At 45.6% G+C, this 13,262-nt stretch overlaps 1 non-coding gene across 1 annotated transcript; it reads left to right on the forward strand.

Moving 5' to 3' along the window:
* The first annotated feature begins 12,881 nt into the window (after positions 1 to 12,881).
* On the forward strand, positions 12,882 to 12,963 carry TRNAS-GCU (transfer RNA serine (anticodon GCU)). The gene has a single exon. It is a non-coding gene; the product is annotated as a tRNA-Ser (tRNA).
* Positions 12,964 to 13,262: the final 299 nt, after the last annotated feature.

Genomic DNA, 13,262 nt, shown 5'->3' on the forward strand with positions numbered 1-13,262 from the left:
ACCCTTTATTGGACAACCACTGTTCACTCCCCACACAGTGCTGCTCAGCAGGTAGTGGATGTTTTAATGACCCTGGAGGTCAATGAAACGAGCAGTGCCTAATTACCTGAGTTGACCCTGCTGTGATTTGCGCTCACGATTTAAATACTGGGAGTCATGCCGCTTATACGCTCGGCTAAATTCCATTCAAAACAGCCAGCTTCCTGATGACCTTGTTTCAAGATATAGGATGGACCTTGTAAATATGTAGTGTGATCTATGGAGCCACACACTGGAATTCTGAAGCACCACGTTTATTTAACGACCCTATCAGGGTAACTCCCTAATATAGAACGTAGATAACTAGACCCCAACAGGGCCACTACATAACGCACACTTTATCCATTTAATGGGGTAACTAGATAACGCCAACGCCAAGCGTGACGACCACCCAAGACCGAACCGACGACCGAAGAGCGGGGGCTCTCGAGTTGATTCCACAATACAGGGGGGCGTGGCCTTGCTCCGCTTCCGGCCGCGCCCCCCTCGGGATCTTTCCCGAAGGATCTGGGGTCAGTGTCACGTGTTCTTCAAGCCCCCTTTTGAGCCCCCTTTGCTATCCTGTGCCGGTCACGTGCCCTCTCGATGTCACCACATGGTCACGTCCTCATGTGTCCTCTCTCTACCCGTCCATGGACCACGTTCTCGAGGGCCCGCTTCCCTGCCCTCCCTACGCCGGTACCAGAGAGAGAGAGAGAGACACTCAATTCCGGCTTGTGACCCTAGATAGCGCATACGCCATAGTGACCCTATGACCGTCTCTACAAATACAAAAAATTGTCTGCAAAATGGAAACACGTGTCGTAGAAATGCTAATGGGTGGTATCCTAATTTTATGAGACCTTTAGTTCCTATTAAGCCTCAGCAATGCTAAAGGTCAAATGTGATTATTATAGGGCTTATGCTGTTATAAACTATCCACAAGTACATTTCCGATGTTAACGTAGTTGTGTTACATGACATTAAACGTAACACATACAAGGGTAAAACGTGCGTTGTGAAAAAACGCTCAATCCCAGTCATGTGTTCACAGTGGTTGTCCTGTTGAGAGACTTGCCTCAGCAGGGGATTTGTCATTTCCACCACTAGCAAATGGAGATGATCACCACTTCATGCTCATCTGAAGCATTACTAGGCGTTCCCTATTAAAAGCAACACGAGCCTCTCCGGTGATGATGACCACTTTGCCACACTCAACAGCTAGCCCATGCAGAGTTAACATGATGATTTCATCACTCCTGAAGGGGTCAAGGTCAACTGCTGTGCTTAAAATTGGCAGACTGAGCTTTTAGTGTTAAAGCCATTTGTAGATTTAAAATGTAGGCTTTCGCGACCAATATCATCCATAATAGTTTGTTTTGGTTAGATCGCGTGAATATATGAATGTGTCGTTAATACCTGCCACCACCCGACACATCCAACTAGTAAGGGTTGTCATGGAAGCAGAACATGCCAATTCGTCACTAGTACAGCACACCGGTGAGTTGGAGAGCAAAGCCACAACATTTACAATCTGAGTACGACGTTTCGCCAGTAATTACAGCTAGCTTCATCAGGCGACAGCCAGATTTGTGGAGAAGTCCACCTGTTTCGTTCCTTATATAGAGGCGTAGATGTGGTTACCACACTTCTGCGCTCTTGCGAAGAGCGCCACGTGGGGGGGGGGGGATTGCTGAGGCAACGTACATTATGCATTATGTGAGCCCTTTGAACTTGTCCTTCCTGTCTATTGTGTGTGTAGTGACATCGGGGATGTCACTGCATGGTGCCGGCCTGAGAGGGCCACGGCACGCGATTCACTGTCATCGCGTACACCCCCGTAGGCGGGTGTAGTACCAGCCCAAGCGGGGCTTCTCGTGCACTGGGATAGCGCAGGCACCACGCATAGCGTGTAGTGCGGGCTCCCAGAGGGAGGAGTAGGAGAGTATCAGCCCAGGGGCAGGGTTGCCCCGGGCCATGGCACTCTGGTTGACCCCGCAGACACGTGATCTGGAGTGTCCACAGAGAGGCCCCCAGGTGGGGGGACTAGGGGGTAATCACATGTCCGGGGAGAGTTCTCGAGAGGGATCAAGAGGGAGCTAGAAGGCTCCAGAAGGCGGGCGGGGCCGAGAGCGGAGCAGCCCCGACCCGTGGGGGGATATAAGACGGGTCCCTGAGAGAGACCGGGATCGCTGCATCCTACAAGCTGAAGCTCCACGTCCACAAGATGAAGCTCTACGTCCTGCAAGACATCACCACGTGGTCGAGGACCCGCGTGAGAGGGCACGACCCTAGACTGTATCTGGTGAAGGGGCAGTTACCCCTTTGTGTTACGTGTTGATGTTATAATAAAAGTGTTGCCTCCAAAGAACAACGTCTGCGACTCAGTTGGACTCACTACATGTGTATTAAAATAACCATACCAACGGTAATCCCTATTGAAGTATGCAGCCCTTTATAGGCATGCATTTAAATAATGTATTATTTGATTATCCACTTCCATGCAGTACTAAGGCGGTTACTATCGGACGGTTAAAGTTATTTTTTATTTCAATCTTGATTTGAAGCTTTCGTGACTGCAGGAATCCATACTCTTTAGTTATTTCGGTAAAGTCACGTAGATAGAAATAAAAAATAACGACGTTTCATTCGCAACAAGCAATCGTCATCAGGTAGAAAGATACAGCCATAGAACTGCAGTTTATGTCTTATTATAGTAGGTAATAATAATAGGAGGGGTGTCCATTTGGAAGATGTCACCTGCTCATGATCATTAATGAGGGGATGCTGTACGATGTGGAGTGACGTCACTTACACATGATTATTAATGAGGTGGTCTGGGGGGGTGTCCATTTGGAGGATGTCACCTGCTCATGAATATTAATGAGGGGGGCTTGTCGATGTGGAGTGACGTCACGTCGTTAAGGACAGACATTCCTGGGTGATTATAGTAGGCATCAGAGGTGGGACAAAGTCATTGTTATGCAAGTCCAAGTCGAGTCGCAAGTCATCAAATTCATGACTCGAGTCTGACTCGAGTCCAAGTCACATGACTCGAGTCCACATCTCATAGGTGGGACAAAGTCATTGTTATGCAAGTCCAAGTCGAGTCGCAAGTCATCAAATTCATGACTCGAGTCTGACTCGAGTCCAAGTCACATGACTCGAGTCCACACCTCTGGTAGGCATACACAATAAATTTCAATTCCTCATAGAGGAAGTCACATGCTAAGTGGCTGATTACTGATCTATTACATCATTGCAATACCCCCTCACCTCCGCCTCTGATCTCGAAACCTGATGGGGTTCAACAATGATGACGTCATCCTGCTCTATTTAAGACCATAAGCAGTTGGATGGCCTCACTATGCTGGATGTAATTACCAGCAATACGTCGTACTCAAATTATATATGTTGTTGATTGACTCTTCAAACACACCGGTGGGCTGAAGAAGTAATTAATTGGCGTTTTGTTAACGTGACACATTTTTTACTGATTGGCCGTGTCGGGTGGTGGAGGGTTGTGACATTTATAATAACGCAATCTAACCCAAAACCATTTATTATGAATAATACAGGTCGCAAAAGCCTACGTGTTAAAAAGAGGGAGGGGTGATAAGTTCGAACCAAGGAACGCAACCCTATTTTCCCCATAAGGTATATTATTTATCGAACTCGGTTTTGCCGAACACGGAATTTTCCAGGAACGTAACCTCCGTGTTCGGTGAGTTCTGATTGTGTATAGAAAATACAAATAACTAAATCCATAAAATCTACTTTCTCTTCATAAAAGAGTGCTCTAAAGCTTGATGCATAAGCCAAACAAGCCTCCAATGCTGCTGTGAAGCTAGCATGCAAATCAGGTGGTGGGTACAAACGTCTCCTCTCGTGTATTATTCAAATTTTCTTAATCACCACAACCACTTTACACCCATCATACAGCACGTGCCATTGCAGGACAACATTTACACTGCAAGCCGGACGCTCCAGAGAGAGCTCGGCAGCCAAATTATCTGTCTCTGCCTCTCTTGATTCTGACCTTTCACTGATCCTCCGCTGGGACCACAGCAACCTTGTCCACATTAATACTCTTAACTAAACCTTTATGGTCGCCAATAAGCCAAAACACACATTTCATGTTAAATCTATTTACAATCCGTTCTTCATTCTAATAACCCTAACCTTATGTTATTTGTTATTTTATTCAACTCCAGTACCGTATAGCTTATATTGGATCTTGCACATCACCTGCATTGCAAAGGGAGTCTGTAGCAAACTCTCTCCTGGCTGGAACATGTCCAGCCAGGAGAGAGTTTTAGTGGCGTTACTGTTTCTCCCATGATACCTTGTTGCCTGCTGGAGTAACACAGTAGGCAGAGCTTAATTCTTCACTGAATATTTTCCCAGTTCACAGCGGGTAGACTTGAGTAGCCACAGCCGATAGATGTATATTGGCTGTGGAGTGCCAGGTGCAGAAATATGTTCATGGTCACTGACCCCCCCCCCCCCAGACAACTACAGCTGAAAGAAGCCCTGTTCGTATAATGGGTAATTTAACTATAGGCCTATGTTGTTCCAGTCTGCACAAATTTTGATGGGAAATGTGACTGGCTGCAGCGAGCCTTGCTTAGAGGTTTCCAGGTTAATGGCGCGTAGGGTTAATGCCCATGACAGAGCGCTGAGCTGAAGCTGCTGAGATGTGGGGTTTGAATCTGGGTAGCCATGCATGATTAAATTATTGTGTTCTCAAGTTTAGTGAGTTTTGTTGACTCGGGCTCTTCACCAATGACTGCACAGAAATCCCATTATTGAAGGTTTTATTTGGGGGTCATATTATTGTTCAGTTTGGAATGCAAGAAAAAACACCTCTGCAGTGAATAAAGGCGAGTGTTGTCCCGCTGGGTGTGAGAGGCCTATTGAGATTACCTAAACGAGAGCTCTGTGGCGTAATCTCGAGGGGACTGTTCCTTGATGTGACGCAATGCTTCATTGACTGTGAGAAATCGGAGGAAGAATTGTCTTCTTGTGGCACGAAATCGATAGCAATAGCATAATTGGGTCTTCACATGAAGATGTTTTGGTATGCCCGGCTGTTTATGTGGCAATGATAGATTAAAGAAACTAAAGCCAAAGTTATATTTGAAGTTTTTGTGACTGCAAGGATCCATACTCTTTGGTTCTTTCGGTAAAGTCACGTAGGTAAAAAATGAAAAAAAATAGAAATAAAAAATAAATCAAAGTAAATTAAATCACGACGTTTCGATTGCAACACAAACAATCATCATCAGGTGTGAACATCACAGCTAGAATTTTTTTTACTAAAGTGGGAGAAATGCTGGGGCTAAGGAGTTTATATAAGTGTGGACGTCAGGGACTGGGACGTGAGACTGTGCGGGGGGGGGGCTAGAAGTGAGAGGTTGAGGGAGCTGGAGATGCGCTGGGGGGGGGGGGGGGGGCGACGCAGCGACGACTGTAGTTACAGCCGATGTTGGACCCAAAGCAAAATAGCAGCACTGTTAAACGCTGGGGATGCAATTGACTCGGTAAAATAGACGAGTACCCGCTAAATAAAATGGGACAAATATGCGCAGTTAAATATTTTTTACCTGGTTAATAACATCTTTCCAATGATTGCTCAATTTGTATCCATCTTCACGGTTGAAGTTATGTCTATATTTGTATATCTGGTTAGCTTCATAAACAAACCTTTGATAGTAGCCAGACGGTTTACAGAGCACCTTGGTCTCGAAAAAACAATATCACGAGAGCCCACAGCGTGATAACAATGATCAGCAATGGCAGAATAATTAGTTCTGCCGTGTTTCAGATCTGACTTGTGCTCGCAGATACGGTCAGAGACATGACGTTTCGTTTCGCCAATGTAACAATCACCACAGATGATTGTTTGGAGACTCCAGGGTATTGCAAGTCAGGAATGACATCCCTCACAGATGGGATTAGATCACGGATTTATGTACTGTACTGAATCGGACCTGGATCTTGTGTTTGTTTAAGATTTTGGCAATCTTTTTGGTAACGCCTGCTATGTATGGTAACGTGATGGTTTTGATCGGCGTCTCAGGGGGTTGTTTCTCCACGGTTGGAGAAACCGCTTTGCGGATAATCCCGTCCGAGTATTTATTCATCTTAAGGGCCTGGTATATGTGTTCCAGTTCACTGGCTCGGTGGTGTTGTTCAGAAATGCAGTGGGCCCTATGGTGCAGTGTTTTGATGAGGGAATTCTTCTGTGCTGGATGGTGGTGGGATTCAGGTTTCAGATAGGAATCTGTGTGGGTAGCTTTCCTGTAGACACAGTGTCCCAAAGAGCCATCAGGTTTCTTCTCAAACAAAACATCAAGAAATGGTAGCTTACCATCCTTCTCCACTTCCATGGTGAATTTGATGGATTGGTGTATGGAATTGATGTGATTGTGGAATTGGTTCAGTGCTGGTAGGCCATGTGGCCAAATGACGAAAGTGTCATCCACATATCTCTTCCACAAGGAAGGACGTACGGTGGATGTCTGGATGGCATCTGTTTCAAATTTCTCCATGAAAACATTCGCTATCACTGGTGATAAGGGGGAACCCATAGGGGTACCTTCATTTTGTTTGTAGAAAGTACCATTCCAGGTGAAGTAAGTGTTAGTTAAGGCAGTGCCTAACCAGAGTAGGAACATCAGGGTTCAGTCCATGCTGGACTAAATATTCAATTATTGCTAAGGTGTCAGGCACTGGAACCTTGGTGAACAGAGAAACCACATCAAAGCTGACGAGAAGATCATTTGGGGACAGTGAAATGCCCTTGATTAGAGAGACTAGGTGAGCTGAATTAAGTACTGCTGAGGTAGTCTTGCCAGTGAATGGAAGCAAGGTATCAGACAGAAAACGGGCCAGCTTGTAGGTAGTTGAGTTGATAGTGGAAACGATAGGCCGAAGTGGTGTACCTTCTTTATGGATCTTAGGTGATTTTCACATCTGATGATGATTGCTTGTGTTGCAATCGAAACGTCGTTATTTATTTGACTTGTATTTCTTTATTTCTATATATCTTTTTGATCCTACGTGACTTTACCGAAAGAACCAAAGAGTATAAAGCTAAGGCCTAGGATACTCCCACATAATTGTTCCAATGTATTGGATTAATGCCCTCAATTGGCATTGGTGATTTTTTTGCCAAGTTGCTTCCTTAAAAAAGTAAAAAAACGCTGAGGTGGCTTGTGTTTTTCAGATGATAACTACAGACTGCAATCGCGGCCGTGCATGATGAGTTTAAATAACTGCAGCTGCTTCACGTAAAACACTCCTCAGTATGTGTCCCTGTCATTGTCTTTTTCAACTTGCCGATTAGCACGGTTGGCTCCATAGGGTGCAAAAGAAATTCAACATCTAGTATTACGTGGTATAATTTGTAATGTGTAGACGACATATAGATTAAGGCTGCGAATAATATTAACCTGGAACAAATTTGAAATTACATTTTTTTTTATTCTATATGCAACTCATAATTTCAAGATGTTTAGTTCCCACCGCATCTGCATCCCGACGTATATGCCATGGTGCGATGTATACAGTATAGGTTCCATAAGACATCGAGATAGATTACTGATGCAAGCATTGCTTGGTGTTCACATCCGTTGTTGGTCCTGAACGCGTGGTAGAAATTGAACACTTATCGGATGGGGACAGCAAAGTGGTACTCATTTTATTTCTACCTTGCCTGGTGGCTCAGTGGCAGGGTGAGTGGCACGCAAACGTTAGGTCGTGAGTTCAAATCCTGGTTGAGGGTTGACTCAGCCCATCATCCCTCTTGAGTTGATGAGATATGTTCCACTTTATGGGAAAGTCAACAGTGTGTGGAGCCATACGCTAAACCCAGCACATTACTTCCCGATGTAGGCGGGGCAGGCGCCCCAGTAGGGTGCAGCTGTAGAATATTAACATAGGGGCCGTCCATAAATGACGTCACGCGATTTTGAACGATTTTTTACCCCCCCCCTTCGTCACACGGCGTCACAAAAAGTTATCCCCCCCCCCCCCTCATATATGGCGTCACAAAGCTCTGCCCCCCCCCCCAAAAATATATTAAACATGCTTTAAATCGCTTTAAACTATTGTCATTGTAGTGCGTATTTAATGTGGCGCTGCACTCTGATGTTGTATGAGAAAACATTTATTAAAAAGTACATTAAATTAAGTAGAACGTGTTGTCTATATTTATTTAAAGTTGCGCATTTTGATGTGACGTCACATTTCTCACCCCCACCCCCTCGTCACACATCATCACAAATGTCTGACCCCCCCCCCCCCCCGGTGCATGACGTCATTTATAGACGGCCCCATAATCGCATAATCACTTATTGTGGGTTTCTCTCTCACTCTCTCTGTTTATGCTAGAACCGCCATCCCCCCCCCCCCACGCCTAATGTACAAGGTTCAATGTGTTCAAATACGTGGCGGACCCCAGCAGAAGGCAATGGGCCGCGCTCATTCAAACGTTGATTGACCGAAAGAATCCAAAGAGTATGTTGATTGACAGTTAACGGACTTGTGAGGGAGGTGGGGGAGGGGTGAAACGGCAGGGGCGGGGTTACGTGATTGGCGCTGGCGAATCCCGTGCGACCGTTCCCCCTACTGGTAGGAAAGGGCAGGGGCAGGGGCGGGGCAGTCTGACGTCGAGCCAACTGGAGGATGGTCACGTGTTGGACGCACGTGAAGGTGCCAGGATTCTGCGGGAACTGCCAGAGAGCGGTCAAAGTGTAGATTAGCAGTGAGCTAGAGGGGACGACCTTAGGTTGGTGTTCACACCACCCCTGTGGAGAGATACACATATATGCATACCCACCCGTTGGTTAAGCCACCTGCAGGTAGGCCTCGGCAAGGTGAGGTGATTTACCCTTTTTACCGGGTAAAAGGGTAAAGGTGTCGACATGCCAAGGGGTAAGGTAAAGGGTAGGGTAAAGGTAGCGCAGAAGAATTACTCAGTAAGGTAAAGATAGCGCGAAGTATTACCCGGTAAATACCTTGTTTACCGCTCGCTAAAAGGTCCGTGGCGCAGTCCGTGGCCTCCATTTAAAACTGGAATCATCGAGAGTATTCTATATCAATAAAGCGCTCTACCTAGCATTTACCTGTTATAAACCTTTTTCACGTGTAGTACCCCAGTAATTACCCTGTAATTGGGTAATTTGTATGGGGTAAGGATAAAAGGTAGGGTAAAGGTAGGCTCGTTGCTTTTGACCTTTTATCTTACCTTGATAAAGGGTAAAAGGTAAGGGTAGAGTGATTGTATTGTGGTAAGGTAAAAGGTATGGTAAAGGTAGGCTCGTTGTTTTTACCGTACCTTGCCGAGGCCTATACACGCATAGAGGCACACACCTAAAGCGACGGTTGCACGGGCCCCTCCAACTCAACAAAGTTGGGTGTGGGATATTAACCCCGGGGTGAGGTCAGGGGGATGCTCCTCCAGCCCCCCCCACTCCGCCACACTTCGCTCTGGGACTCAGACGTGGAGTCAGCCGAGCCGTCTGGGGCCGAGATCCAGGTGGACGAGAGTCCGAGGGGTGGGCCACTCCGGGCCGGCCCTCACTGCTCCGGCAAGGCCTCGGGTGGCGCTGCCCCCCCGGTTCCCCCACCCTGCTCGTGTAGACCTCGCGTTGCATGACAAGTGATTGTCCTACGGACAGATGCTTGCCATGGGAATGTGGAATCTTCTCCACTGGCTCAGGGCTGTAAACAGTAGATGAGCACCGCCTTAGTGCTCATTAGAGTAGGAAATAAACGTGACTTTTTGACGTATTATTTACCCCAGGGGGATGAAAGGCTGAGTCAACCCACCAATGGGGATTTGATCTCTCACCCTTGCAATTATAAATCAGCCACTCTACCCCAGCACCACGTGGGCAGGCAGTGTGCATCTTACATATTTAAAAACAAAGTAATTTTCCGTCATCATATTTACTTGAATAATTATTGTCGTACAGGGACCAGTAAAGACTCATAATGACCGAAACAAACCTGGAAACTTACAGTAATAAATATGAGCTATCCCATGACCCGTGACCTAGGGTAAAAAAATGTATAAACAGGATGGCCCAAAAGTCAGGATACAGAATTATTTCATTCATTTTAGCAATGGCATTTTAAAAAATTGTACTGTTCATTTTGTTAATATTTGATCTATTGTCATTATTAATATCCATGTTTCTTTTCAGATGCCGAGTTCAATTTATTAGGTATGCTTCAGAAGGCAGCTGCGATCTAAAAATAAGTCCTAAATTCATTTTCAAAACAAAATTCATGCATGCATGAATGTTAGTGGCAGCAAGTTTGAACATTTGTTAAAAGCAATTAAATAACCGTGTGTGATATTTTAAAAAATTTTTATTAACTCTTGTGTCCTAACGTTTGGGCTACCCTGCATTTGACTAAATGCCTATTTAAATTATGGTGCACCATCTGGCGGACAAAGCACTCTATTACAATGTGTGTTGTGACTGTCGATCCATTATTTATGTGCAGTACCATTGTAAGAATGTAGCTGTGGGGTGAGTGTCCCGTGTGTTTGTCGAGTGCGAGTGGTGTCAAGTGAGTGGTTAGGATCAGGAGAGTGTCAGGTGAGTGGTGTTTGGTGAATTGCGTCTGATGAGTGTATGGGTGAGGTGATATATGGTGTGATGAGTGAAGAATGGTGTTAGCTGAGGGGTTGTCTGGTGTGTGGTGGGCGGTGAGGGTCTGGTTAGAGTCGAGTGAGTGATGAATGCTGTCAGGTGAGTGATGTTTGGTGAGTTTGAGCTCTTTTAAAAATGACAAAAAACAACGCATTCGTCAATAACACTGGCTTTAATAAGGAAAATATATAATAGACAGCATAGGTAGGCTACAGAGGTAGAGTGCATGGGGACTGGTGAGAAATATATATCTACATGTTTTTTTTAATTTTCTGATGACCAGTTTTTCAATTGACATGTACATAGTTATATGATAGTAGCTTTTGAGTAACAGACAAACCCGTGCTATGAAGGTCCATTGCCTGAAACATCACCCATATCATATATATGTTTAAATCTTGACTTAAAGCTTTCGTGACTGCAGGGATTCATATTCTTTGGGTCTTTCGGTAAAGTCACGTAAATAAGTTTTTGTTATTTTATTTGAACCTATCTACGTGACTTTACCGAAAGACCCAAAGAATATACAGTATATGTTTACTTATTACGCCCACAGTGTTATTGACGAATGGGTTGATTTTTGCTAATTGTGCTTGTGCACCACTGCCTATGCAGCATCACCAAATACATTAATGTATTTACAAAAATGTCGTCAAATTCATTTAAAAAAGTAAAACTCCTTCATCCCCTCCCATCCCTCAGTGTCGTGTGGAGTTAGTGGGAGTTAAGCTCATCAGAAGCGGTAATACCATGGACAATAATACCATATGTGCATGTGACTGGAGGAGGATGGAAGGTCAGAGGGTTGGGAGCTTCAATTAATCGGTTGACCTCCCGGGATTATGAGTACGGTACATTTTGCGGGCTTAGCTCAGACGGTACTTGTCCTCGAAGAGTTGGCAGGCAGCCTCGCAATCGGTGCATTCACCAATGGACTGGTTAACAGTGAGGGAAAAAAGTACTTGATCCCCTGCTCATTTTGTACGTTTGCCCACTGACAAAGAAATGATCAGTCTATAATTTTAATGGTAGGTTTATTTGAACAGTGAGAGACAGAATAACAACAACAAAATCCAGAAAAACACATGTCAAAAATGTTATAAATTGATTTGCATTTTAATGGTGAAAATAAGTATTTGCCCCCTCTCAATCAGAAAGATTTCTGGCTCCCAGGTGTCTTTTATATAGGTAACGAGCTGAGATTAGGAGCACACTCTTAAAGGGAGTGCTCCTAATATCAGCTTGTTACCTGTATAAAAGACACCTGTTCACAGAAGAAACCAATCAATCAGATTCCAAACTCTCCACCATGGCCAAGACCAAAGAGCTCTCCAAGGATGTCAGGGACAAGATTGTAGACCTACACAAGGCTGGAATGGGCTACAAGACCATCGCCAAGCAGCTTGGTGAGAAGGTGACAACAGTTGGTGAGATTATTCGCAAATGGAAGAAACACAAAAGAACTGTCAATCTCCCTCGGCCTGGGGCTCCATGCAAGATCTCACCTCGTGGAGTTGCAATGATCATGAGAACGGTGAAGAATCAGCCCAGAACTACACGGGAGGATCTTGTCAATGATCTCAAGGCAGCTGGGACCATAGTCACCAAGAAAACAGTTGGTAACACACTACGCCATGAAGGACTGAAATCCTGCAGCACCCGCAAGGTCCCCCTGCTCAAGAAAGCACATATACATGCCCGTCTGAAGTTTGCCAATGAACATCTGAATGATTATTAGGACAACTGGGTGAAAGTGTTATGGTCAGATGAGACCAAAATGGAGCTCTTTGGCATCAACTCAACTCGCCGTGTTTGGAGGAGGAGGAATGCTGCCTATGACCCCAAGAACACCATCCCCACCGTCAAACATGGAGGTGGAAACATTATGCTTTGGGGGTGTTTTTTCTGCTAAGGGGACAGTTCACTTGCTTGCTTGCGCGCTTACGACCGTGCAAATCTTTCGGTCGTTTTTTAACCCACTTCCCGTGATCCAATCGAGCTGACATTTTCCACACAGACTCGTTGTGCGTGACAATTTATTTTCGTGAAATTTTTTTTTCAAAATGTTACACTTTTTAGGAAAAAATAATGGTATGGCTGTGTGTGTGGGGGGGGGGGGTCTGTTTGTATGTATGTGTGTGCAAGTCTTCATCCTGGTTCTGGTTGTATGTGCTTGCGTGTGTGAGTGCGTGAGACGAGGTGGCCGAGTGGTTAAGGCGATGGACTGCTAATCCATTGTGCTCTGCACGCGTGGGTTCGAATCCCACCTTCGTCGAGATTTTTTATAATCCTTTATATTAAGTTCGCTTGCTTGGGAGACCACTTGACGGGTAGCACACTTTTATTAACATTCACTTAGCCGCAACGACACGTGTAGCCAACTACAACCTACGCTACGCGTTCCACTCGGCTACACACACGCGGGCTCTCCGGCCCCGTAGCTTCCAGGGGAACTCCCAGACCCACCCCGGCTGGGGTATGGGTCCCGACCACTGGGTCCCACAGCCGGCCCTCACACGGACGTCCGGCCCCGGGTCCCACGGTCCCGCCTCTGAACCACACAGGGTCCCGGCC

Source organism: Lampetra fluviatilis, chromosome 1, assembly GCF_964198595.1.
Source record: "Lampetra fluviatilis chromosome 1, kcLamFluv1.1, whole genome shotgun sequence".
NCBI classification, from domain to species: Eukaryota; Metazoa; Chordata; class Hyperoartia; order Petromyzontiformes; family Petromyzontidae; genus Lampetra; species Lampetra fluviatilis.